General features: G+C 41.7%; 1 long non-coding RNA gene across 2 annotated transcripts; it reads left to right on the plus strand.

The window, feature by feature from the left end:
• The first annotated feature begins 11,590 nt into the window (after positions 1 to 11,590).
• Positions 11,591 to 16,455, plus strand: LOC128850431 (uncharacterized). 2 transcript variants are annotated; one of them, XR_008447867.1, is made up of 3 exons: positions 11,591 to 11,675; positions 13,073 to 14,415; positions 15,000 to 16,455. It is a non-coding gene; the product is annotated as an uncharacterized LOC128850431 (long non-coding RNA). The 2 variants fall into 2 exon arrangements; XR_008447866.1 differs by having other exon boundaries at positions 11,597 to 11,756.
• The last annotated feature ends 9,227 nt before the right edge of the window (positions 16,456 to 25,682 follow it).

Consider the following 25,682-nt stretch of genomic DNA (forward strand, 5'->3'; position numbering starts at 1 on the left):
TATCATGACCTCTGATGAAATCTCAAAGTCAGGAAGATGGCTCTGTTGTGGAAGAGAGGATTACCCAGACTTATCACAAAGGTAAGTCTTTCTAGCAAGTTATAACTGCTTACCATAATGGCTGGGTTCAAATGTGCCTTAGCTTTGGGGAAAGGTTTAGGGCATCTTTTGAAAGACAAGAAATCCTGCAAGGCCACAGTGTTCTGGGCAGCCTGAATGATCCTCAAGTACAATTGGTAATGCTGGTCAGAATCAACCTCATGTACTTCACCTTTGTGTCCAAAAATTACCTCTGGGTTTAGTTTATTACTCATTTACTCAGGTAATTCTGAGCCCCTGCAGTGCTGTATATAGTTCATCAACTGCAGTACACAGAGGCTTGACCTTTACAGTGGAACATCTCCACAACTTCTCAGATTGCTCTTTTTGCTGTGACCTTCACAGGACTGTAATATCAATAGCAAAATTTTTGTTATGGCTGCGGATAAGAGTCATGTTCTCAAACAAAATAGTCTGCGACAGCTTATAGTACCAAGAGATAAATGAGAAGTCCATAGTTGGGAAGAAAACATTTCTATGATCCTGTAGCAGAACTTAGTGCAAAGTGGCTTATAAAAACTTCACTGGAGGTACAGAAAATAAGTTCTCAAAAATTCCTGGTATAACAGACAGGAAAACAGACAAAAACAGTTTTGGGTTAAACATGATGACAAAATTGGATGGGCTGAATACACAGCAAGTGGTTAAAGAAGTGTGTACGAACCAGTAAGAAAAAAGTAAAAAGCAAGGCTAAAACTGGTACTCCACTGGCACAAGAATGTTCTTCTAGGAGCAACATTAAACTGCCAGAATTTGATCGAAATGGAGCAAATCTGTATGTCTACTGTCACAAAAAAAAAAAAAAAAAAAAAAAAACAAGAGGAAGACAAACACAATCAAGAACAGCACAGAATACTGGGCTGCATATAGTCAGACACAAAGACCTACATCAACACTTTTCCTACAGCTTGATTAGGGCAGGGACTTGGTTCCTTTGGGTACACAAATCCCATGTTATATACTGTTGTACAGCAATACTTTGGCCTATTATTCTATTTTTATAAGAAATATAAAAGAAATACAACATTTCTGGAATATGAAAGAAAGCTTTTCTTCTAATTCTCTACCCTGCATACAAAAAGTCATATTCTCTTGGGAAGCAGATGTATTTGGATTATATTCTTTAAAAGGAGAAACATTTGAAAATAGTACAGCATTTTTTATATTTATAGCATCATTTTAAAATAGATTTATCATCCAGCTTTCTAGTTTTCCTTAGGCTTTTATAACTGTGAAACTATGAGCATGGGAGGGATGCTCTCTCCTGCGTAAAGAAGGCACCTGTGGGGGACCTACAGGTCCACCTTTGTGGCCACCTTTCCTGCCAGTGCCTCAGGCTCATGTCTTCTCTCTACCAGAGTACTTCAGAAACACACAGTCGTGGTTGCTTCTGTCCCTTATATTTTCAGAACAAAGGATGATAAATGCAAACAAATGACCCTCAATCCTCGTCCACACAATTGTCTGTTTACACTCTTCTGGAATTTTAAAGGCCTGTTTAGTGCTTGCTGCCTTTCCAGCACACACTGCTGACTGGAGCCTTGACTTAACAAGACTCATTATCTCTCATAAAGATGTCTTTCCAGATGAGCTTTCTGATCTTCTTGTTTGTGACTGGAAGTATAACGTCCCCAAACTGCCAGTGTAAACCCTTGGAGTTTAATCAAAAGAACTGTTTTCTCTTCCAAGTAGTCTTTGGCTAAACAAGTCAGTGTAACAAATAAAGAAGACAGGAGTTTTTTTCAGACAGCTTGTGCACACCCAAGTCATGTGGACAGTGAGATTTTAATTTCAGAAAGCTCTGCAGGATTAGATCACATTCTTCACACTGGAACCAGCAAAACACAGTGCACAAACCAAGCATAGCGTTTTTGCCTTCAGATGGTTGTTTCAATATGGGACTACCAGGATCTCATCCAAACTTATCTGCAAGGGGAAACTCCACTGTGGCTCCTCTGTGTATCCTCAAGGGTTAGCTGGATGCAGACTCCCATCCACATTGGAACTGATGACGGCAAAACTAACACTGTATGTATGTTATTCAAAAGGAAATGGGGCCCTGTAAGAAAGTCAGCAATTTGGATCTGTGACCTTGAGAGCCTGAAGTGCTGAATCTCTCCATTCAGGCAGTCCAAGGGCAAAAATGTGTACATTTCCTAGAACTGTAGGCATATTTCCAGTTAATAGCCTGCATTAATATCTAAAAGTTAAATTACAGTCTTTATACTTTCTCTGCCTTTCCTCTGGATACTCAGCTCCATTTGTACATGTACAGACAAGGCAGATTTTGAATTAATAAATGTGATATTATGGCATGATCCTTTAAGCGACTGAGATGAAAGGCTGATTTCTGTTTCAGTCCTAAGCACACTGACATGAGGGGTAAATTTGGAGTTTGATGCAAGGGATTCAGCTGTGCAACTGACATTAAAGCTAATAGGAGCCACAAGAAAAACAAAATTACATTCTCCTCCTTGGACAAGAAATTAAATACAGATTGCACTTTATTCAAAGAGTCCAGAGTCAATTACTTTTTCCAGTGAAATCAATGAGAAGGACTTTCCATTTCAGTTCATCAGAGCTGCTGCCCGCTGACAAGAGTGACTTTGTCTGGGATCTTTGTCATCATTTTCCTTCCTGGATTTGGAGGTTTTCTTCTTTCTTACTTTGCCTAATTGATGACTCGTCTCAGAAATACCACATTCTTTTCTTTTTTTTTTTCCTCAAAGGCAATTCCACTGATTTCAGTAACTGGCTAGAATTTTGAAAAATCACTGGTGCTTTCCTTTAAGACATTGTAAATGCCATAACAAAGACCAACGTTAGCTGGATAAAACATCCAAAGCACATATCCTGTTCCCCAACAAGCCTGCTAAAGTGGGGCAGCAGAGACCTATGGAGACACTCTGACCGGGATCAACTTTCATCCAGTGACCTGTCTACAAATGGAGAGCATACTTTGACTTAGTCTTTATTTGTCACTGTTTGGTTAAGGCAGGTGTCACTTGGATGGACTTGATGCTTCAGTATGCCCAGTAACAGCACAACAACAGCAGAGTCACTTGTAAAACTACTGCAGAACATGGAGTAGATGTGCCTGAAGGATATTGGGCTGATGTCTATGGTCCATTCATTCAGCAATGTCAACTCTTGCATGTACTAAAGCCAAATTTTTTTCTAGGGGATTTGGTGTTGACATTGCCATCTCCAAGATCTGGGCTGATTCCTGGCTTGACATCTGTCATTAATTCTTAAAACTACACGTCCACACAAACATGATATCCCTTCCCTTTACTATCCATAGGAGGTTTGCAGCTGATCCAGGGCTTGTATAAAATTAGTGCACCCTCCCAGCTTATGTACAGCTATACCAGCCCAGGCAAGGTGAGGATCCAGTAGCCAAATCACCAGGGCCCAATTTCTAACATAATTTAATAATGATCATATCATTTAGCTGCTAAGTTGCCCAAGTAAATAACTACACCGTTCTCAGCTTCCATGCCCTGTAGTTCTCTTACTCCCTGCAGCCTTTGCTCCACAGCTCCACAGTGATGTGCCAGATCATGCAAAGGCTCTGCCCATCTGATATTATCCCCTGGTTGTTAGCACCTAAGCTTGTGAGCTTGTGATTGTAAAGATGTATGTGCAGGATGCAGCAGGGACGCATATGCCAGTGAGGTAGGGCTGGGAGCAGGAGCTGATGCTGCAGCTAATACTGCCAGAGCTGCAGTGGTGGGGTAGGGCTTGCTGTGCAGTCCCCAAGGAGAAGGAACATAGGAAAAAGGTGGTTCATCTGTATAGCACTTGGCCCCCTTGATATGACTATATTTAAGTACTGAAATCTTATGTAATATATGCAGGGTTTGCTATCAGCTAAAAGAAGCTGTTATTTCAATTTGTTAAGGAGTTCTCGTAGATTTGTTTTACTCTTGAATTACTACTTGCATTTTAAGGGAAAAAAAAAAAACAGATCTAAACTTTCATTAAAAATCTTGGTTTAGACTAGGGGAGAGAGAAGGAGGGAGAAACCCAGATCTTTGGTGAAAGAGCAAAGAGCATGAAGTATCCCAGGCACACAGGTGGTGGTTTATCGCTGTAACTGAGACTCTGTACAGTAAGACCTGTGTCAGCCACCCAAACAAAACTAAACAAAATGCTTTCTGATAGCTAACATTGAGATAAGAGGTAGAGTCTGCCATTTAGCAGATAACCATGCAGCACACACATCAGGTCTCCAGCAGTAATGGAAAGAGGAGCTTATCTTTCTGGGTTGAGCTGTGAGCTGTGTCAAGCAATAACCAAACTCACTGCTCTCACCAGACATCCATCAGCTAAGGGTAAGCTCAGCCCAAGTGCCACCAGCTGAGCTGTGCCTGCTGTCTGCTCTCCGGCAACACTTACACCCCAATGAGAAGTTTTTTCAAACAAATTTCACCTCAAACGAGATGTGGTCTTCCTGATGAAGTGGATGCCTCCACACCGTAGCAAAGGGTCCAGGCATTTGTTTATCTGGAGGTGGGGAAGTGCACATGGGATGGAAGAGCCTTCCCATCGCAAGAGCTCACCACTTCTAGTGTGGCATTTGCCCAAAAGACCAGGATGCACCAAGTAGCCATGAAAGGCCTTTATTTTCATCATATCATCATCATGTGGAAATACAGTGCTTTCAAACAACAGTAGTGATATGTAGGTTGTAGGCTTCTAATAATTATGGGGTTTGGCACCACGCAGATGTTCAGGTCAGCCTAGTGTCTTGAATACTATTTTGAGGGCATTAGAGAATGTGTTCAGCTCAGCCACAAACTTCCTGGAGATAAATTGCTCAGCCTATTCTGTGATTCATCCTCCGCCTATCTCACAGGGAGCCACTATCTCACAGGGACCTCAAGAGAACAAAATAATACAGAAATTACAGTATTTTCACCCACGCTAGCAATGAAGGTTGGGAAAGCCTCCAGAGCTCTCATTCTCACTTTTCAGGCAGCATCTGGTCCAGAACTGACCATCACTTCTGAAAGCTCAGAACATTTAGGCCTAGTTATATTCTGACAGAACTTTTACGTGTGCTTGCACAGCCAAGGTTATAAGACAGGTTCTGATATCACTTGGGTTTGTTATAACGTCACCAAAAATTCCAGTGAATTTCATTGCTTTTCAAATTTCATAAATAAAAATAACAAAGGGAGGGGTTTTTTCCCCTGAAATATCTATTTAGTTGATAAATTAAATTCCTGTTGTTCAGCTCCACTCAGGATAAAGTTCTGCAAGTGCCAAAAGAATAAATAGAACAGATAGTGTGCCTACATTACAAACATTAAAAGAATAAACATTGTGATCTGTGCAAAACATCTTAAAATGCTACTTTTGTTTTTCATTTTATTTCTACCCTGTAGTTTTAAGAACTCAGTTGAAATAATAAGTGTCCCACCTTCTGTCACGGGAAGAATCACTGCATTTTGTAAAACAGATGCCCTGTTCATATAGAGTTCATACAGCTTATTTTCAAAGAGATTCATATATATTCACACAGATTGTTAATCCTGTAATCATTTGGAATCATGCTAATATACATGTGCCTGTACATACACATTTATTTCACTATATACATTGTTAGCAAATAGTAATGTTTACATTACAAAAGGCCAGCAGCTGGATCACAACAGGATCCCAGTGGCCACAACCGCACAAGATTTTTATAGAGTACCATTACAGCAAAATCACTTGCAGTGCTTTGGGTACCACAAGCAGCATATCTCAACAGCACAATCAAGAGCATGAAGAGCCACCAGTAACAGGCTCTGGCAAGGGAAACAGCATTCCCACCACACGAGCAAGAGGCAAAAATGGAACTATTCCATTCCAAAAAAGCTTGTTTCAACATAATCTTCTTCTGTGACAGCATTTAGTATTTACTGTGTGTTATTATTAGTATTTACTGCGACAGTGAAGGCATTGCATTCCAGTGTTTAGCAAAGGGCTGGAGGCACTGAGTGCTGAGTCTCCATCCAAGGGCACAGCGTGGGAAAGAGAGAAGAGACCCCACACCAGCCTCTGTGCCCTGCCTGCTGTGAAGGCAGGCAGCTCCAGGAACACTGGTGCCAGGGCGTCTTCCCAGGAGGCTGCATGAGACATTCTTGCTCCCGCTGCCCCTCAACAGACCCCTTCCTGACCACTGGATCACTTGACTCTGGTGGATGAGCTACCAGCAGCAGCTGTCCTCTCTGTCCCCATCCCTCGATGGTCCCTGGGACTTGTGCTTTGCAGTACCCTACTCAGGATGCTGACTGTAACTGTCAGGTTTGGAAAGACTCATTTCCTGATCTGTTTTCCAAAATCCTGCCCTCTATCCTAGCAGCAACCTTGCAAGGTGCCTTATCCCTGGCATGCAAACCAGAGGAGAGCACCAGTGTCACAGCCAGGTGCTGCACCACAACAACCCAAACTGCCCTGCATGGAGAAATGAGACCTCCAGTACACTCAGAGAGCCACAGCCCACCTCAAGCATACCTCTGCCCTAAACTCAGGGGACACGGACAGCTTCATACCTTCTTTATCCTTTTTATAAATCGCATTATAACCTTGGTAAAAGGGAAAAAAAAAAAAATTAAAAAAACCCCACATAATCATGAGAGAGCCCTCTGCTGGTAAATTAATTTCTGGCTGGAGAATAAAGGACAAAATTTGGCTTGTGTTGGGTTTATTTTGTACTCCGTCAGCAGTTCTGTAAGGTTATACAAAGCAGTGTCCTTTCATAACTGCATTAAAGGAACAAGAACATCTGAAAATCTATGTGCTAGGAAGATGGCGGTGAATGAAGTTCCCAGGTTAGGGAAATTGAGTTAGGACGGTTTGCTGCTGATTTCCTGGGGCAGAATTAACTATTGAGTCAAACCCCATGGACATCAGAGGTGACATTACAATGTAAGTCAAAAGAAGACACTGCAGGATATCAGGCCGGGGAGTGGAGAAGGAGGACACACTCTCCATCACCTAACCACACAGAGGTTACGTGGGTGCATTACGCGTGCAGTGAAAATCAAGTTCTCATAGAAAGCACAAATCTCACTCGCCATTTGTGCCACACATACCGTCATCCAGGTGCTGGGTACGAATGCTGCTCTCCCCAGTTTCAGCATTTCCCTCCTACTGCAGCAGATGTAATGATGTACCAATTCTGTTAGAACAATACTCTCACCTTTGAAAATGTATTTAGGGTTGAAGTAATATCAGGGGAGAGCAGATAGCCTATTAGGTGTAGGTTGCTTGTGGTTTGTGGCTGGAAGGCAATCAATGTGGTGTCCTTCTGCAAGTAAGAAGGATCATATTCCTGGGCAGGAAGGCAATCCTTCCTTCCCTACACAGATTTATCATAACACTACCTGGGATTTCGCTATCAGTCCTGACCATTTAGTTATCCATGATGTACAACACAACAAGAGAAAAGCATGAAAAAGCACAGATGAGAGATACTATGCTTCAGGTGGTTTTATTATCTTTCTCCATCAAGACCATTCAGATTTAAAAATGCCTCCTGTCACTGCTGATGGCCGTGAACACCATTCCATGATGGGTGTCCCCTTGTTTTCAGTCACTGGCCACATACAAGAGTGAGCAGCGTGTCTGTCTGTGTGCGACTGCCCCTGAGGAGGGAGAGACTCCTCAAAACCACAGCTCTGTGAGCCTCTTCAATATTTGTAAGCTGCATTAACCCTGAGCACCACATGTTAGGGTATTGATCTAAAACCCATTTGACAACACACAGAGAAATACTACACTGATAACATATGGCACAGGGATACATGCAGAAGATAATGACAACTTGTTGCAGTTTGCAATGGTGAGAAAATGTGATTGCTTAGGTAAAAATATGCTACTAATCATTTAGTAAGAGCGTACTTCCACTTCGTGGTTCCCTCACAAAGCCCAACAATAAAAAGAAGAAGGAACAAACTGCATGAGTGCTTTTTTCTCACTGAGATCAGTTTTTTATGTTCATCTATTGAATTTTAAAACAGTCAATTTGGAGAGGGAGCCTTAATAAACTGACTTATTCTCTGCAACACTGGTTTCATATTCTTCATTTCTTTCTTAATATAATCTACAGTAAAGGAAAGATTGGGCTGTAAGTAAAATTACTTATATGGGTAGTCAATGGCGAGCATTTAGAGGATGTTTTAAACACTCTTAGTAACAATCGACATCTTGAAGAAGGTGTTGCAGCCATCAGCAGAGCCAGGGTTAGTGCAGCATCAGTAGTAAATGTATTGGTAAATCAAACGTATGGGTTTTAAGAAAAAATATGGTACACTGGGTCCAAACTTAGCAGTGGTTAACTTATTTTGCAGGTAGAATACCAGATGCCCAGTCTTTATTCCAGAAAGAGGAGCTGAGCCCTGCTGCAGAGAGGGTAAGGCAAAAGGGGCAAAAGATCCTGAATGACCCAAGTCATGAACATCTATTCAGCTAGGACCCAGGCTGAGTACCTTTCCTGATCATCCTTTGCCGAGCGCGTCCTCCCCTTCTGTGGATTTGTCACCAACCATCAGAAATCATCTCCTGACCGCCAATAATCCTGTCCCTGGGCCAGCACACAAGTTTCCTTGATCCTTGAAGTGGGGGCAAGGCTATTTCATATCTCCCAGGAATGCCTCCCATGCCTGACAGGATCTGCCCTGCAATAAAAATACCAACAGCTTTTTTGCACATCTACAATGGCAGCCTCGAAGTTCATGTAAGTACCATTTGCAGGTAGTGGTCTTCTTATTTTTAAGTAGTGTTGTTTCCAGAATGGCAGTACTGGCCTCAAAATGGATTTTATTATTGATGTTTTATTTAGTTATTAAAATGTAGGGTTTGCACTTAAAACAGAGACTATTCTCCAGCTGCTAGCTATCTTAAGCCAATTCATTATTCATAACCTTGATATTAATTTTTTAGATATCAAGCTATTGTCCAATAGATGATTGTGACATTTTGGAGAAGTGGGTGCTGGAAATGAATGCTTTTGAAGTGGGCCAGATTCACTACACTAGAATTGCAACTGCAGGTACCCCTCACTGCCCCACACTCCTCTTCTGCAAGGTGATTTCTTGGACCCAGTAACGCACCCCAACAACTTCTTTTGCAACCATTTGTCTGCCTCTGTGTGTGTGAAGGGGACACAAATAACAAAAGGATCAGCTGGTTTCTGCTGTGGGAGGTGAGAAATGATACCAAATGACACCAGATTGGAATCAGTTACTTCCACAAACTTTTATAACAACAGTGCCCTGAGGCACCCAGTTATGAGTAAGTTGATTTTTCATCATCTAAGTGACAGTCAGACCTCAGTAGCATGAAAGGAGTCAGCTGGTCTGTGTATGTCTCCAGTGCTGAGATACCAGAAGGATTTCATGCAAACTACCATGAGACTAGAAGGGCTGTGGTCAGGGGTCACAGAGGGTCACTGCACCAACATACCCCTCTGTCCTACAGCTTCAGGAACTCAGTTTTTTGCCCCAACTTTGTTTCTTTTCCCCTCACACTGTCACTGTACGTTCTTGGACTTATTTTCTAAGGCTTGCTTTGCCCATCTTGTTCCAAATGACCTGCTGCTTCCGATGACCAAGAAAGACTACACAAGAACAATGGAAGGATATTCAAAAGTATAGATGACCATGAAAGTCTCCTTTGTGTCTTTGAAAATTCCCCACATTAGCATTAAAAGCATACCTTGAGAAATATGCCTGGCAGTGGCAGCCCTTATGGCAAAAAGAAAAACAACTTTTGAATAAGAGGAGACATATTTGCCAAAAGCCAGCACAGGTGCATCGCAGGATTACATCCCAGCTGTTAGGTTCATTCCCCTGGGCACTCTCTGCTCAAACATCTTTGCTGTATGTTAGACCCTTATTCAACACCTTCTTCAAAAAGAAGAGGTAAAACCTTTCAGAGAGTCTGGTGAGACACCCTCAATCAGTGTAACACAGCACCTGCTTTGCAATACCTCTAAAACCACCCAGTAAATGCAATATTCCTCCTGCTTTCTCATTCTGGTTTCTACTTGTTCCATGAAACTAAAATCTCTTATCTATATAAGCTTTTCTCTATCACTCATTCTCTGGTCTCTGTTTAAAACACAGCAGATTCCAGCTATAAACTGCTTCAAATACCCTGAGAACTTCTGCAAAGCACAATGCAAATTTGAAAAGTTCATGCCTGGTGCTAATGCAATAAAAGGAGGCAAATATGATTCCAGATATACAGTTGGTGTAATGCCTTTAGGAACCACTCCATCAGTTTGATTTAGAAAATGATTGCATTATGTTAAAACAACTAAATTGGATAAGAGGGAGAGAGATTTGTTGACATAAATCTTGTCTCTGAGTACCAAACCCCTCCAAGTAAAACCAAATAAGAAAATATATACAGAGGGAACTGCCAATTTCCCCTGGGGAGATCTTTCTTCAAGGAACTAGAAGTCCATATTGGAAATCAATCTAGTTGTTTATAAAGCAAGAAACCTCTATTGGAAGACAGCAACCAGGAACATTGGAACCAAACAGCAGAGAACAAATGGAAAAAATGCCCAAACTATATAATCCAAACATATTGTTTTCAAATAATGGTTCTGATTCTGACCTCATCTGCAATAAGTAGGGAATAACTTGGCATGTGCCAGCCAAACATCATGATCTCAAAGCAAACAAGACACAATGGAAGGGCAATCAGGAATAAGCCAATAGCCTCATTAAGAATGACCATGAATAACCAGCATGGAGAAGAAACAAGGCAGGAACAACCCTAGGCAGTAGAAATTCTTCCAATATTTTGCATGGACCTGACATGGTGGCAATCATCAGCCTACCAACTGACAATGAGAGCTATTCATGTTAATATTTTTCCTGCCAGAAGAGTCCTGCTGAACACTACTAGCTCAGCGGGAGCAGGAGCCTGCGGTGAGGCCAGGGCAGGAGGTGAAGGACTGCACTCTCTTTTGCTTTCCCTGTCCCTACAGTTCTCTATAATCAGGGGGAAGAGAGGCAGGGAGCAGAGACTGCTGCGAGCATCTTTCTACAGAGAACTCTGGTATTACCGATAGTTTTTTCTTCCAGTCCAGCCTTGATTATCCCCAAACTTCTGCTTAAATAGGTAATTGGATACTGTTCGGCTGAATTAAATAGAAGATGTGGGAACTAAGTGCAGTTTCATACTGTAGAAATGATGTGAAAAATTATCTGCCTGAACATCTGTTTAATGCTAAACAGCTGTCAAGAAGTAAAAAGAAACAAATCTGAAATAACACTGTTACACATCCCCATACAAAATTCTTTCCCTGTAACCGTTACTGCTCCTTTATCTGTTACACCAGCAGCTAAACATTTGCTAAGTATTGAACAAACTCAATCAACGGCCAAAGGCTGACTGGTTACTGTCTCTCTGCCCACGGGCTGGTGTGGCCGTGTCAGTGACTCATAGCCCTTTGTCCAGGCAAACAGCAGCGGCAGTGATGGTGACAGCTCACCGTAGGTGCTGCCGCACATGAGGGGGACCTCCTGCTATGCACTGGGTTCCGGCTTCAAGAAGAGGGATTCGTGGTAAGGATTGCCAGCCTGGTGGTGCCTGGATCCTACTCTCAGCTCACCCTTAATTTGACCCAAGACATTTTGCAAGCAAATGTGAGTAAGGTGGTTGTAAATCCCAGCAGGCAGCACGGTTGCAAAGCTTATTACAGGCAGAGGCTGATAGACATGGAAAAATTCATGCTTTATCTCTTCCTGTACAGAGTGAAATCACAAGGGTATCCTACCCTTGCTGCAAAGCCACAGGACCTTGGTGGCTGTGGGATACAGGGACTTGTCTTTGGGCCAGCAGCTGCGGCAAGCCACACCAGCACCTCTGCCTGCCCAGGCACCACTGCTCCCCAGCCTATTTCAGCCTTCTCTCTGGTGAATGACCACTCTCACTTCTCCAAAAATATTATCTTCTTGGCAGGCTGGAGGTAGTCATTTCTTGTCCAAATAGTTTCTTGGCAGACTGGAGATACTCCTATCTTGCCCCAGGGGTACATGTTAGCACCTGTTCTTGTACCTGAATAAAACTTGAGCATGTTACTGCTCCATTGAAGAGTAAAATGCTCTTTCCTGTTCAGCACTGTAATGGACTGCCCACGAGCCTTGCCACACACTGAATCAGACAAGGTCTGTGACTGTGTGGACTAGTGCCCACACATTGTTTAGGCATTTAAGTTAGAACCAGAATTGCCTCTTTCACCAACACGAAATAAACAGTGGGTAGTGCCATCCACTTGGAAGAAGCTAGTCCAACCTTGTTTTTTGAGGAAGGCAGGAGAAATTATTCTGAGAAAGCAAAAAACAGCAACAGCTCCTCATCAGCTTATGCCTTTGTCATGGACAAAATACAGAACAGCAAGAGAGTTTTTTTCATTGATTTTTGCTGACATGCAGCTCAGTCTTTGACCTGATCCCATGAGGACAGGCATGAAGCTAAGGTCCAGCATTCCTGGCTACCAAAACACTGACAGAATGGGTTTATGTAAGAAAACTTGCAAGAAAGCAAGTTGTGTGCCCTTCTTTGGACTTCGCTGATTAAACCAAACAGACTCCAAGCTGCTGTATGACTACAGCAACTCCCAGACCAGGAGAGGACCCAGGTTGCCTTACAAGCAGGGCTGCAAAAAGTGAAGCAATCAGAGATGAAAAAAATCTCACCTGCCATGTATCCAATATTTTATCAAATAGGAACTTTTCTTTTGTCCTTGAGAACCACTTAACACTGATGCTCATAGATATTCTTGCATTGTCAGCTCATATTTTTGTGATCCTTTCCAAAGGACCTTATTAGGATTAGATGATTTAATCCCCTACTAACTTGTTTAAATTGTAGTGGTGGCATAGCATGAGGGGCACAGGTACAAACTGTAAGTGCAATGGAACAGCTAAGCTTACTGGAGGTCTTACTTGGTGTCTTGCAGAAATCCCTGTGGAGATGCATCATGTACTGCTACCTCATTACAAAGGCTCACTGCTCAACGCACAGCAATTCAATGGAGGAGGCTGCTTGAGGAAGCATATATTTTCACTCTGAGATAAGCTTACCATCATTTGTCCTCAAACTTTCCCCACTCCTGCCTAGTACCACCCTGATGCAACAGTCTGCTTCTGCTCCTGCAATGTCTACGATCAAATATGTCATGGAGAAGCCTCTGAGATGTAAACATGTTTCTTCTTCTCCTTGGAAATCACTAGGTCAGCTGTACACTGTGATGACACTCACATAAGAAAGGGAAAAATATTTTCATCTCAAAACATCAAGCGCTGGAAAGAAGGGGTTTGATTCTAAAACATACTATTTCTTCCTCTGCTGCTATTAAGAGCCACTGTGGCCCTGCATATGGCCAGCTTTCAGCCCTGATAGTGATTTCTTTTCCTAAAGTCACCCGCAAGAATATCAGAAATAGGAATAAGACATCCCAGCTCCAAATCGTATCTCTCAGTCATACGGCCATTGTCTCTCTCTTTTGCCTTTGCCAATTTTACACTGTCCTGCTTAAAGCAATGTTCATGCTCTACAGCACCTCTCTCTTCCAAACATAAATCAATAGAAGTCCCTGCTGATTTAAAAAATGAAGCAAAAAACTTTTTGATAACTCCAACAATTGCTCATAAAGGACTAAAGTACTCTAGAAACCTGTACTGCATTCGGTTTCTAGAACAGTAACTGTTTTATCCAAAGTGCTCCGTTTCCCTTTGCTATTTCAACCAGGAAAAGCCAAACTCTTATTTTGCACTTTACTCAAGAGGGTATCAAGGTCTACCATTTCTAACAACATGGGGAAAATACAGAGAGGCAGTATATAACAACTAGCTCTATGTATGTAACAGCCAGACCTATACTGTTGCATAAACATACTATATGAAAATTTCTGGCATGAGAGTGATTACTGCAACAACGGCTTATCTGCATGATATTTGATTGACTGAAAAGGAGCTAAACAGTGGTTTCTCTTTGGCAACCTCTCCTATTTCCTTCTTGAATGGTAGAGTATTGAAAAAAAAGAGGAAAAGTCCCATTTTTAGATCCAGTGAGTACTTCCCGATGCCCCATTCTCGTGTCCCAGGCAGCTGGCACCCACTGAAGGTTCGAGGAAGAAGAGTGTCACCACTGCCAGGAAGGCTGACAGTCCGCAGCCCTGCAGCACACCACACAGCTCTGCAGCCACTGCACCAGAACCTCCCAGGTGGCATGAGATGCAAGAGGTACAAGGCATAACTCAACTCCCCTCAAAATCAATAGCAAAACTTCTGCTAAATTCAGGTGGGTCAGGGTGCCATCCAGAGACTTTTGTAGCAGATACCTCAATTTCTGACTTAATTTACTGCAACAGCTAATTAAATTCTTCAACAAATATTCACGCTAGTGGTATATCGTGCTGTCCTGCCTGGCACCTCGGGTGAACCTGGGCACAGAAATTCACCATGAGTCTACAATGGCAGAAACATAATTCAATTCTCCTTTGAAACAACCAAAAAAAAACCCCTGTGGATAACATTAAAGTACATATAATTTACACCTGGGTTTTTTGCTGGAAGTCTGGACCAAGGGTACATGTAATGATGCAAATTAGAAGAACTCTTATTTGAGGAAATTATCTGTGCAACCTAAAAAAAAATCTCCTTCGCATTGCAGATATGTTTCTTTTATAAAGCTGAAGAAAGCTTGCTTGGATATTAACATTTTTTTAGGCATCTTAGATATTATATTATATTATTTGCATTACGATGGAGATGGCAGAACTTCTCAGGGGAACCTCACAGGGATATTTTAAGGGTTTCTTTTTCTCTCTTTTTTTCCAGTTTTGTATGCGCAAAACCTAACAGCTTGTTCTTCTCTTTTCTCAGAGAGAAAAAATGATTCTGATTTCAAGCAGCACTGAAATACAAGGTTCTGCCAGATGTTACATAAACGATGATGTAATGCTGAAGTATTTCATTACACATGCAGCTCTGTTCTTCAGCCCAACAGTGATTTATTACATTTTGTCAATCCTATTTTATGTACCCACATCACTTTTACCTCATTTTTCTTCATGACATTGTTACATTGTCACATAGGGACACAGAGGTAATATCATAACAATGCAGGCAATGAAGTTAGCATTTTACAAACAACGTTACTAATAAATAAGTATACCAGTGAGGGGGAAATGGTCTGTCTGAGAGAGTGAAAAACGAATTTACCTTTGAATAATCTGATGGGGGGAAGAGGCCGCAGGTCCAATAAGAAAACTGAGTTTGTATCCTCTCGGAGTATCTTCTGCCTTCATGCAGAATGGTGAGGAAATGCTGTTCTTGCCTCTTTTCAGTTTAATCTCACATTCTCTTTGTTTTCCTAATGTGTTCTGTGTGCTGCCAGCTAGACCTCACACAAACAGCTGCTTGGTTGAAGAGATTCATCAGCAAGTGCAAGAAGATCAATGCTTAAAATCTGTTTTGAGCGTGAAATTATCAAACCATTGGATATACTACCGGTTTTCCCTGGTTTTCCATCAAGGTTTGTTAGCAAATCACACCAAGCAATATCTCTTCTTATCAGGAGAAAAAGAATTTCAGAAGATATAAGCTGAAAAGATACGAAGGCTATGTCAAACGAATGCAGCAGGATACTTAAAAGATGCATTCCTAAAGCAATATCATTAAAGAAAATAGCCCTTCTGGTGAGCAGGATGCCAAAAACCCTGTTAGATGGCTGAAAGAGAGAAGCCCTCTTTTCTAGTAGATAGACATTAACCTGCATCATGCAAAATGTTGCAGTGAGAAGCTGCAGCTGATAGCAATTTAAAATTGTCTTCTTTCAAGGAGCACAAGGCCAAATTCTGCTTTTCTTATGTCACTAGAAAATCAAAGAAATTTGCTCTTATAAATGGCATGTCCCCCTTAGGAGTATAAAAGGCATTTCCCTGTTTTATGTGGAGTCTCTGCAGGTTAGTATTTGTTACTTAGTAGGTAAGGTGCAAGTCAGCAGAAGACTCAAGTACATGCTTAATTCTCATTAATTTCAGTGGTTAAGAACATGTTTAGGGCTTTGGCTAAACAAAAGCTTCCCTCTCCTGTTCTTCAATATTTCCTTGGCCCCTATTCCAAAGCCCATTAAAATTTGTCTCAGTACACCCACCAACTGCACTGCATCTGAGATGTCATTGCCAGGCACTCAGTCTACTATAAAACATCAGCGTTTCACAGAGACGTGATTCCGCACTTCAAAAAACAGCTAAGTGCTTCCCCAATCTGGATGTCAAAAACAAACAGTCCAGAAAGGAAACTGCTTTCTGCTCCAGGACATCACTGAGTAACTATCTGTTCCACAGACCACTCTTCCTGTCTAAAGTGAATAAAGATATAAGCTGGATTGACTTTTACTCCCTGTTTGGGTTTCAGACAATTCGTAATGAATCCACCAGTTGCTTTAGTAGGTTGGGACTCACCACCTACTATTGTTTTGTTCCCCTGGCGGAGAGATTCCGCTTTTTGCAAAAGGTAAGCAGAGAGCAGAAGTGAAAAAACCTCAGCGTACCATAATTTTTTCCCTCTCTAGTTAACACAAGATCTTGCCAAGCACAATAATTTTTTTTTAAAATTACACAATTATGCCCTTATTGTTTATTTACTTGTATAGACCCAACCGGCCACGGTACTGCAGTAAGTCACCTGTACTCCCTTAACACAGTTTAGAAGACAGGTACATGGGCAAAGGGAGGCAAGGAGAAGGGAAGGGACTTTCCCAAGGCCACACAAAAGATGGATGGCAGAGGCAGAAAAAAGGCAGATCTCCCAAGCCCCTGTCCTCTTACTGCTATTACCATGAAATGCTGAGAGCAGAGAGTCATCTCTTTTGGGTAACTTCAAGCAAAACATTAATGGGTAGTTTTGGCAATTCAGCCTCTTGACTGGCTTATTTGGGGCTCATATATCTGGGATGCCTCAGAGGCAGGGTAGATGCTGAGCGGCCAGTGAGATGGTATGTTTCTGGCAGGGCAGCACACCCTGCCTGGCTCCAGGCATCACCATCGGAGCCTTCAGACTCTGAGAACATTTCCATAGTTTGGCTTAGAAGCTGACATTACTTTTTTATGGAGGAGAAAGAGGAAGGATGTGATGTTCAGCTGGCTTACAAAGATTGAAATAAATGCCAGCACTCCAGCAAAGCAATGCAGCTGTTCTCTCAGCCTTGTCCCATGTAAAGATACCTGGAAATGGAGAAAAAGCTTTCAAGGTATTGCAGCACACATGAGGATATAAATGTTCTGCTTTTATATTCTCATCGGAGTAAAAAGAAGAAAAAAGTATTTATTATCTAACTAGCCATGAGATTTAAACTGGGGCAAATAGGAGTTTGATTTCTTTTTAGATAAAAGAGATGTTAAAAATGAGAATTTCATCTTGCACGGAGGCGTGACAAAGTATAAGACAGAATCCTTCTTGATTACAATCTTCCATCATTTTGATTTTATAATTACTGAATGGAATCAATCAGCTTTCAATTGTTACCTTGGTGAAAGATTAAAACATCATTACTTGTCATACATATTTCACACTTTAGCAAATTTTAATAAACTGTATGCATGAGAAATGGTCATATTATCTTTCACAGCACTGGGATGTTAATGACATTTCTATTGATTTTAATTCACATTTGTTGGTCAAAACAACTCAGATTCAGGCAAGGCACGGACTTCCATAATCAACACTAACAAATGAAGACTGCTGGAATCATTAACCTAAAATATCATAAAATAATTGCTAATGAGCTAGGAAAGTCTTATCTTCTTAATGATTATCTTTTATGGTCTCTTGATCCATTTATAAGGGGTACATGTCAGTATTCTCTCCATGACAGTGCTAGGGAAGAGGTAAAAGAGACCACCATAAAGTAGACAACACGAGACAAGCAGAGGAAGCTGTTTCAGACACAGCTGCCCATCAGCCATGACAGACATTTTCACCACGTTGGTATTTCAGTAGGAAGTTAGGATGCTTCCTCAGGGAGCTGGTCTTGGCTTGCTGTGGCAGAGACCTTCTCCTCATGATGCTCATCACCCCAGTCAGCCAGGACAAGCCCTTTGGACCTGCGAGCCATGTCCCTGCCAAACCACATCTGGTGCTCGCACTAGCCTTTATGGCTGTGGTAGTGCATTCCACAACAACGTGAAGCCTCTTCGATGAAGAAAGTTACAGGGAGCAGGTTTGGAAGGTTTTTGGCAGATTTTGAATACATTTTAAACACAAATTATAGGACAGTTTGCTTCTCTTACTACATATGCTGTGAGTAAACCAATATTCCAGGTTATCCAACTAAGCTAAATAATCCCATCTACTAAGACAAGCAGAGATACTTACTACTCAATATTTCTGGAAGTTTTAGAAATCTAGTCCGACCAGCACTTTTTTTGCTGAATCATATGTTGTTTCCTGAACTCATATTAGTGCCATCTTTTCTGCTCCTAAGCACAACTTAATAGCCAGATGATGTAACTAGATTGTGAATTACTCAGGCTTCATTACTATTATCAATACACTGCAGAACACTTAGTAATATACTCTGAAATGTTATAAATAAGTAAAACTTAAATACACTTGTTGAATTAATACAGCACATTTTGTGACACATTTTTTCCTTCTTCTGCTATGGTCCAATACTGGGATACTGTTAGCCTTCAGACCTACAAGATTTTAAAAATCAACTCATCTCAATTATGTGGAGAAGTGCCATTAGCACCAATAGAACTAGACACAGCTTTAAAATTGAGTGCATGCAGAAGTGTGTGCAAGACCAAGATTTAGCTGTCCTGCCCACTACCGATCTCCTTCAGCTCCCACTGTCAGTCTGTGGAATAAGGAGGTTCATCAACCCAATAATAATGTCTCAAGCCTCTATTGGTTTAATGCAGGTGCTCACAGACAAATGCAATTCACTGATTTACAGCAGAATTTCACCAGTCAAGGAGCACATTAGCAAAACTATAACTTAGCTGAACTATCAGATGATCTCTACAATTACCACCAGAAACCTTAATTGCTCCTGTCCTCGTTGTCACTAAACACAAACGTGAACGTGTGGGAGTACTATATGTCATGATTTCAATGTGTATAATACAAAACAATACATGTATTAGTGTCCTTATATAGGCTATGCTTATTCTAGCGTTGCTGTGATTTTTGCTTCAGAAGTCTCCCACACAGAAGCATGGATGTAGTGTCACGCCTCCTCAGTAAATGTTATAATTTGAGACCCAACTTTACCAGGAACAGAGAATGTATACCTACTCTCGTAACCTGTAGAAATGATGCCTGGTCCTGTTACACATAACTGTTCAACAGCCCCTGCCCTAAAAATCGCTAACTCACTTGCTATGCATCATACAGTAGCAGATAAAGTGAATTATACTCTGTTGTAGAGATTACCAATTACTCAGTGAATCTGGCACCTCCAAGGACTGCACTATGAGCACAGGCGTTCCAGCGTTTGAGTCTCCCTTCCATACTGTATGGTAGTGAATGAAATCCAAAGATATCAGGAGGGGACATCTCTTGAGTTTGGCATGGATGAGTAGAAGTTTCCAGACAACACGAACCGGAAATATAAGAAAGAGCTGCACAAAGACGCATTGGCTGAGAGTTTGACTCTCAACTGTTCTAAAAATATATCAAGGGTGAATGCATGTCACTGAATCATGTTACAGGCTTGAATACCAAGTTTCAAGGCTGTTCAAGTCAAGTTTTCCTGATACTCTCCCTCTTCTATCAGACATACCTGCTAGGTTAACTAAGGCATTCTTGTAAGCAGCAGAAACATTGCAAAACTCAATGCATATTTTGAGATCTAAATCTGCTAAAGGTAAAATACAAATATATATGGCAGGAAAATTGAACTGCCATATCAGTTGCCATTGATCAGAACCATTAAGAGAGAAATCACAGAAGCAGACAGTGCACTGGACCAGCAACACCGAAAACAAAGGCCTGTAAATATTAATCTTTTCCAATTTAAAGACAAAAAACTTGCCTCCCTTGTCCCCCTCCACCTCTTCAGACTGGGAGATACCATAACCCTCAAATGCTTTAGCCGCAGCACACACTACGATGTTCTGTCTTATGTTTCTTCACATCAAAAAATTACTTCCAAACAAGCCACTCATACACTTGCTTTCAATTTCAGGCCCCAGGCAAGCTCTCCCAAGCAACTTGTTCACTTCCATAAAATTAAGACATTCCAGCCCCTGAATTTCCTTGGCAACAGGGGAGCAGCCAGCAAAACATCCTCTGATATCAGTCCACAAGATTTCACATCCTCACCTGGAAAATGTGGTACCAGGAGAACAAAACTGCACTAACTCACCAGGAAGTCAACAGTATTTTTCTTCTGCTTACAGCAGCTTGGGAACAATCAAATGCTGTCCTTCACATCCAAAAGCACATGAAGAGGTTCTGTCTTGTTGGTGATTTGTTGATTAACGGCTTCCTAACAGTCAAGGTCATTTACTGCATATCCAATGTGACTGATGCTACATGCTGTGGTAATGATCTCAAATCAGAGGCATATCAAAAATTAGCCTAAAGGACAGAATTCTCCCTCTCCTATTCCCACATACTGGCCATTTATAAAGCTACATTGAGCTTCAAAGTGCACGTTGAAATCAAAAAAAATTTGAACATAGGAGTCTGACTTGCAAAATAAAATGAATGTACGAGAGTTTTCCTGCTACATGTTTTGGCTCCAGCGGCCTCTTACAGTATCACTATTAAAAAAAATAAATAAATAAAATTATGGTAGTGACACAAATCCAATAAAGCAGATAAATTTGGAGTGGAAGAATCACTCTTACATTACATCAACCCCTAATGGAATAAAATGTGTACCTAAATTAGCGCTTCACTAAGGTGTCATGTAGTCTTCCTGTTTTCCTTTCCATGGTCACTGGTTACCAGGGTTTCTCCTCTCTGATCAGTTCCTTTCTAATATCTTGTTCATACTGGATGAAATATTGTCTCTAAAGCCAGTGTGAGTTTTTCCATTTACTTCAGAGGGGCCAGGACCTCACACTCAGATTTTATCGTGCCTGTGTCTCTGCATAACCTTGCGATGCCTCTTCTGCCCTGCACCTCTGCTCACTACCTGCTGTTTTCAACCCTCTGCCAACCTCACAGCTCCATCAGTAGCAAGAAAATCCTACCTTTTACTGGGCACATGGCTCATATAAATATATGTGTATGGATACAGACAGATATGGGTATGCATATGTATGCATGTATGTCTTTGATTCCAAGGAGGGAAAGATGAAGTATACACTCCTAAATCAGAAATTCTAAACATATATAGGTCCCATTGACATATTAGCTCACACAGCCATCCTGCCCAGGGATCCAGCTGCACAGACCAGGCCACTTCAGAGCATTAAAGGCATCGGAGAGGTGTCATTTCCTGGTCCTCATTGTTTTGCCTCTGCTCTAAACTAGGTGGAACTCAGACTGTGGTTCACACAGATCCGGTACATGGTCGGGGCCACGGCAAAGTTCCTGTCCTCCCTTCCCTGACGGACATGGCTCTCCCGGGGCTCTTGTTTCATGTAGTCCTGTACTTGTCTTGCTGTGGGCTTACATGGTGCATCACCACCACAAGGAAGAGAGAGGAGACACAGGTTTCATGGCTGGGGAGGGGCTGCAGGTGAATTAAATTCTCCTTCGTAACGTGTTGATTTTGCCCTTTTCTGTTATAACTATAACAGCCTTTTAACGTCTTTATAGATGTATATTGAAGTGTCAGTTCTGTAGTTGTTAAAGAAGCTACAAATGCCTTATGACTCAAGGATCTCCAGCCAGAAGAGAAGAGCTTAAAAATGGAATAAAATTGCCATCTATAATTTAAATGGGCAGCTCTCCCACTGAAAAATGCTTTTCAATTTAAAACCTATTAACAAGAAATTAGGAAATCTCCCTTTGCAGTGTTGTTGTTTATTTTAAAATGAAAACTAAGAACATAAAAATACTATCAGCATAAATGCTTGTTAGACCCAGAAATAAATTAAACCATTTTATTACATTTTTTTACCCCCAATGTTTATGTTCTATTCTCCAACAATTTAAATTTAATAGACAAAACTATTAAGAAGGCAGTATAAATTGAATTTTTGAGCCAACTTCTCATTGTTCTGGAATCAGTGACAGAACTGCCATTGATTTCCATATGATCAGAATTTAAACTAGGGTGTTTTTATTAACAGAATAGATACCACAAAAGGTGTCTTTGATCCTTGACTCTTCAATGACCAATCTTCCACTGGTGTCAAGAGGAAAACACCACAATCATCACTTGTAAAACAAATTTTCATACTTGCTGTCTGGATTCATGTGTAAAAAGATGTAAGGTGTGTGCATTTTAGGGACAAAAATATGCATACATTTGCGTGCATGTGCACAGGTGCAGCTGTGGGTACATACGTGTGTCAGCTTACATATCTGACTGAACTGCCAAGGTAGCAAAGAGACTATAATGTAAATGAGAAGTTGGGTCTGGGAATTTTGTCCCTGTTAAATAGTTACACATGTAATGTAAGGTTCAGCAGAATCAGTAACTCAATATTCCAGCATACGGAGTCTCGCATTTTTATTTGCACAGCAACCAGTAGCCTGAGGCATAATTTTCAAGTGTCCAAAACTACCTGACTTAGAAAAATGACAACATCACATGCCTTTTCTTCCAGGAAAGCTTTTGAAAATTCCTGATTTCAGTCTGGCCAGGAATATAACACCACCTGTCTTTCTCACAACATGTGCATTCTTCTGTGGTAATGTCTAAAAATAAGAAGTGTAAAGGGATGCAAAGAAATAGGTTAGCTAGAATTTTACAAACCTCAAGACAAACACAAAACATAATTGCATTCTCAATTAAAATGTTCCAAGTCATTGCAAGAGAGCCAAGAAAGCTCTTGGCTTTCTTCAGTTTGACTACTATTGTTTATTTCCATATGAGCAGTATTGGCTCAGTCATTACTTGACCTAATTTTCATCAAGGTTTGCTTTCCCCATATTGTGTTTTCGCCAAGGATTTTCACATGTTTACAGTAAAGAAACGTGACTTCTTGTGGTACAAGGCTACTTGTTTTTCTAGCTAATATCCCTTGTCATATGCCCTGAGGGTTTGGTCTTTGCGAACCAACAAAACCCCAAAGAGCACCAATAAAACCTGATAATAAATAACACTGTCAAAACACCTAGGTAAATGGCACAATGCCCTTCAGTGAGCTACACTTTATAGGAGCACTCCTAAAGAAGGAAACACGTCTAGGATGGGTTTGGCTCTTCCATGACTTCAGCGGCAAAATCCACTCCATCTGCCCAGGTCCACTCCTGCTCGTCCTCTCCTTCCAGGCCAGCACTTCTGAGCCCAGCTCACAGCACGCCCCTGGTGTGGCAGCACGCTGCAAATGAGGCAAGCTTCTCTGTGTAGTTCTACTCCTTTGGTGCCAGGATCTCCGTGCACCACCAGCCAAACCCACTCTGAGGTCTGCAAGTCTATTACAGAGAAAAAGAGCAGGAGAATTAGCACCAGGACCCACTAAGCTACTGAATCTGGTTTCCTTCAACTTTGCTTCTCAGGCTTTGGCTTTCTAATTGAGCACAAAATCCAGATGAAGATTTCTTTTATGAGGAACATCCAAAATATCCCTATCCCATGAAGATTTTCTACGGGGTTTAATAAAGGGTGAACACAGACAGGCACCAGTCCCTCAAAGGAGCCCTCCATGGCATCTCTCTGCTCTAGCCAGGCTGTCATTTTCATCAAAATTATTTGAAATCAATGTTCCTACATCTCTAGCTGAAATCAGTCCATAGGTTCAGGTATAAGTTGCAGCCATATAGATGTAAATACACTCCACATGGCTACAACAGCTCTCTCTTGTGGGGAAGAGGGGCAAAAAGAATGGGTCTTGGCTATTATTGGTACAGATGCCAAAATTCTTGATAGAAACACATAAAGGTAAAATCATGTTTCTCTCTTAGTGCTGCAGAGGAAGGCTATCAAGCTGTAAGATGTGTTAGTTGTCCCAGTTAAATACTCAGGCTTTTCCCCAGACCCTCTCATGCAATATGGATGCCATCAGAGCCAAAATCTGTCTCACCTGGTAGCTCAGGTACCCACGCTGCTCTGAGCCCTGCCACCCTCCTCTCTTCATCCCTTCTGCAGTTTCAGGTTTCTCCAGCAGCTGCATCTCCAGAGGCTGCAGAGTCAACATATCCTCAGTGAGGGTGCATCAGTCCTTTGATGTCCTTACCTACATGGGGGAATCCACAGAAGCTGCCAGGCCGAAGCCAGTTTGGCACCAACATCATCCCAAACACATTAGACATGTCTAGAGTGAAGATCAAAGGGAGGAACTGGCCTGCTTCTCCTCCCTGGCAGGACCACATGAGCTTGATGCTAAGCTGAGTAATAATCCTTCTACATGCATGCCGCCTCTCACCACAGCATGCTCAGGCTGAGCTTCTTGGTGTCCGACCAGATCTGAGCACAGGCAAAGCTAGCACCATCCCTCCAGCCTGCCCTGTGGTTGCGTTTCAATGGCTGTGAGACTCAAGCTCTCCATGTCATGACACATTTCAAGTGCTTACAGCTGCACTAAACATGAGAAAAATGAGCCTTGGTAATAGGCTGCACTAAAAGGACTGAGGCATGACATCTCCTTCAGCTCATAATCTCAAATTATTTATCAAGAGACAGAGAGCAGCTTGATCATCTCCAGTATGAACTAACTACTTAGCCAAGCGATTTTTCCTGAATTCTGGTAATCTCTATCTTTCACATCCCATCTGTTTTAACAATAACTGCTAAATCCAGACCTGGCACAACAGGGCACTCAATTGGTTTCGGTGGACTCACACGTGGATGCCAGTGTAAGATCTTGCCCTTCATGATCCATGCTCCTACAGGGCTTCCCATTGGCTGCTGCTCCCTGAGTGCACACAAAGCAACCATTCATGCAGGAGCATCCACTCAGAGTGAGCTCAGTGATCTCGGGCTGTTCCAATAACTTTGCCTAAATCCTTTCTCCTTTTCTTTGCTAAATCCACCAACTGAAAGAAAGGCTACTTCAAAGGGAAACACTCGCCCTGCCTGACATCATGGCATATTAAGATAATTCAGAGCAGTTATGATAAATGTTCTGACTACTAGCATCAAGAAACAAACAAAGGACTCACAGCAACATAAGATTAAACATGTCTCCACGATTATCTGGGGAACAGTCTTGCTGACCATGTCCTTTCTTGCTATTTTTTTCCTGCCTGAAACAAACAGAGAACCTTAGAGAGTTGTGTGAAATACAGCTTTAGACCCCCAAAAGGCAAGGAAGATCTGTTAGAAGAGGGTTTTCACTTGTCAGGTAAGAAAGGACATACTTGTAGCCTCTGTACCACAGGCTCCTCTTGGTCCATTTGAGAGGGAAGCAGTGCTGCTTACAAGGGCTAATTCTCACTGCTGGGAGGGTAATTCTGCACCACTATCTTGGTGGAGGGAGGCTACGCTCAGTC

This window comes from Cuculus canorus, chromosome Z, assembly GCF_017976375.1.
Source record: "Cuculus canorus isolate bCucCan1 chromosome Z, bCucCan1.pri, whole genome shotgun sequence".
NCBI lineage: Eukaryota > Metazoa > Chordata > Aves > Cuculiformes > Cuculidae > Cuculus > Cuculus canorus.